This window comes from Takifugu flavidus, unplaced genomic scaffold, assembly GCF_003711565.1.
Source record: "Takifugu flavidus isolate HTHZ2018 unplaced genomic scaffold, ASM371156v2 ctg866, whole genome shotgun sequence".
NCBI classification, from domain to species: domain Eukaryota; kingdom Metazoa; phylum Chordata; class Actinopteri; order Tetraodontiformes; family Tetraodontidae; genus Takifugu; species Takifugu flavidus.
Window position 1 is genome coordinate 1 of NW_026622476.1, and position 2,776 is coordinate 2,776.

Here is a 2,776-nt window from a genome sequence, read left to right on the forward strand (position 1 = left end):
CATTGGCTGGTGGCGAAGTTGCATTGGCTGGTGGCGTAGTTGCATTGGCTGGTGGCGTAGTTTGCATGGACTGGAGGCGTAGTTGCATTGACTGGAGGCGTATTGCATTACTGGAGGCGTAGTTGCATTGACTGGAGGCGTAGTTGCATTGACTGGAGGCGTAGTTGCATTGACTGGTGACGAGGTTGCATTGGCTGGTGGCAGTGTGCATTGGCTGGTGGCGAGGTTGCATTGGCTGTGGCGGGTTTGCATTGGCTGGTGGCGTGGTTGCATTGACTGATGGCGAAGTGGCATTGACTGATGGCGAAGTGGCATTGACTGATGAGGAGGTTACATTGGCTGTGGGTGAAGTTAAATTGGCTATTGGTGAAGTTGCATTGACTGATGACGAGGTCGCATTGACTGGCGGTGAAGTTGCATTAACTGTTGACATGGTTGCATTGCTTGGTGTTGAAGTTGTATTGGCTTGGGCTGAAGTTGCATTGGCTGTTGGTGAAGTTACATTGCTTGGTGTTGAAGTTGCATTGGCTGCCAATGAAGTTACATTGTTTGTTTGTGAGGTTGTGTTGGCAGTTGATGAAGAGAGAAAGTTTTACATTAACTGAAGTGCAGAAATACCTTAATCTTGGAAAGTACAGTATACAGTGATGTTATTACCTGTAGTGTTTGTGGCTGATGGACCAATTAGTCCTGTTGTGATGCAAAATTACAGTGAGAAATTGATGTTTTTCAAAATTTCACTGGTATCCACATAAGAATTGCTTGTGCACATTAAAGAAAATACCTGCTATCAGAAAGAACACAATGGGTCCCATTTTCTTGTTTGCTTTCTGTGAAATGTAAAAATGATATGTAATATTTATTTTAGAGAGAGAAAATACATGTGCAAAATTTAAGAAGTCAAGAGATAACTTGTCAAATATGCTTCATCAGGTACTACAAGTATGGTCTTTTGAGGAGATACATTGTCAGTATAAAGTTTTTGATGTCATTACATTTCAGTTTTGTTTTAGATTTTTATCTTTTTGTTTCACAACCAATAGAACCCTAAACTAGTTCTCGTAAATAATTGTGAAAATAAATTAAACATGAAAAAAATCCTCATTTATATTTTGATCTGTAAGTTAAACACATCGCACTTCAATTTGAATGTTAATGAATACTAATCTGTGGTTACATGTAGCTAAAAATGTTCAAAATTTTCCTAAACGGATTTTTTAACTAAAGTCAATTAACGAAGACAAAAATCCATTTATAGTGAAAATATAACCAATTCAGGAATTAAAACAGAATTTGGATCCATGCTCATACAATACTGGAAAACCTATTTGCCCTGATCCCATTTTAAATGAAAAATGTATCTTTAATTTGGGGGGGTTGTACATTTTTTGAATGCTACATTTATGCAGTAACATCATAAAAAATAACAAATTTCTTACCGTAATCAAGTCCCAAGTGAAACAAATCAGGTGTATTCACAGAGATGTGCCCATTGACACCTTATGCCCTTGAATAAGAAAATGCCTTTGAAGACTTCCTTTTAAAAACTGTGGTTATCAGGATCAGGATCTAACAAAACTTGTAGAACTTGTTCTACTCCATGTATCCGTTCACATAAATACCCACTGCGCTCATTGGACAGAGGTATAATCATGGCAATTCATCACAAACATTAGGGAGAAGCAACAGAAGATGGATGGTAATTCCTCCAAAACTTAAGAGTTCTACACAATGAAGAGAATTATTTTATCTTGTTAGCATCTTTTATCTTGTTTATTACTCACTACCACTTCCCCACCCCCGTATCAATTGCCAGTCTTGACTATTAATAGTGGTCAGTTAGATGTGGACAGAGATGAAGAAATACAGGATTTATGTGAGACAGTGGGTGAACTTCGGAGACAGGTTAGAAGGATCAAACAGGGACAGGAAGAGGTTAAAGATAACTTAGGAAAAATTGAATTTAGAGAATTTCTGTTTTGGGTCTTGTGCAACCAGGGTTGGTGAAGCTATGAGACAGATATTTCTGATATCTCCAGGAGCAATGCAGAACTTAGATTTAAGTGGGAGGAAAGTGAGGCGGCACATTGGTTCCTTATGAGGTGTAAAGAGGAATGGATGTGTGCCACAGGGTGCCATCTTGGCTCAGATAATTTACACACCACTTTGTTCCGTCAGGCCATAATTTTAGGACTTCCACAGTTAGTGAAAGAAGCCATGGAAGGAAATCCTGACCTTCCAGGCAGTACAACAGATGTCAGAGAGAGACATCTCTCTCACCACATCAACACATTTAAAGCTAAACAACAGGGAAAGAAAGAGGGGGTGATTACAGCGCAGGAACAGCTCTTAAAAATGCAGTTAGATGAGGCACGGAAAAAGCTTAATGATAAACGAAAGGAAGAAACAGATGGATCAGCAGTTTCCTCGGCAGTTGCAGCCAGATCCGTTAGGTCCGCAGCAAAATTTTGTTCCGATAAACCCGTATTGGTCAGTCCAAGGGGAGGCATGTGTGGGAGACGCGGCGGGCAGAGATATGGCTTGATAGGCGGGTACTTAGGCCGAGATCAGTGTCATGCCTGCAAAGGGTATGGTCATTGGCAAAGGGACTGTCCATATCACAACTACCCGGAGGTACTAGGCAGTGTTCCACCATCTCATGGAATTTATCAGAATTTATCGGAGCTGATTTTATCTGACACCGTCGAGCTTGTGGGGTTCTCAGGAAGCCCAGAGAGACTGCCGTTTTCTGTTCCATTAGTGACTCGTTTTGCTG

The 2,776-nt window shown here is 40.5% G+C and overlaps 1 long non-coding RNA gene across 1 annotated transcript; it reads right to left on the minus strand.

Moving 5' to 3' along the window:
* Positions 1–341: 341 nt before the first annotated feature.
* Positions 342–1,952, minus strand: LOC130521314 (uncharacterized). The gene is made up of 4 exons (XR_008949284.1): positions 1,440–1,952; positions 785–830; positions 658–690; positions 342–528 (listed from the first exon to the last, which is right to left on the minus strand). It is a non-coding gene; the product is annotated as an uncharacterized LOC130521314 (long non-coding RNA).
* Between the last annotated feature and the right edge of the window lie 824 nt (positions 1,953–2,776).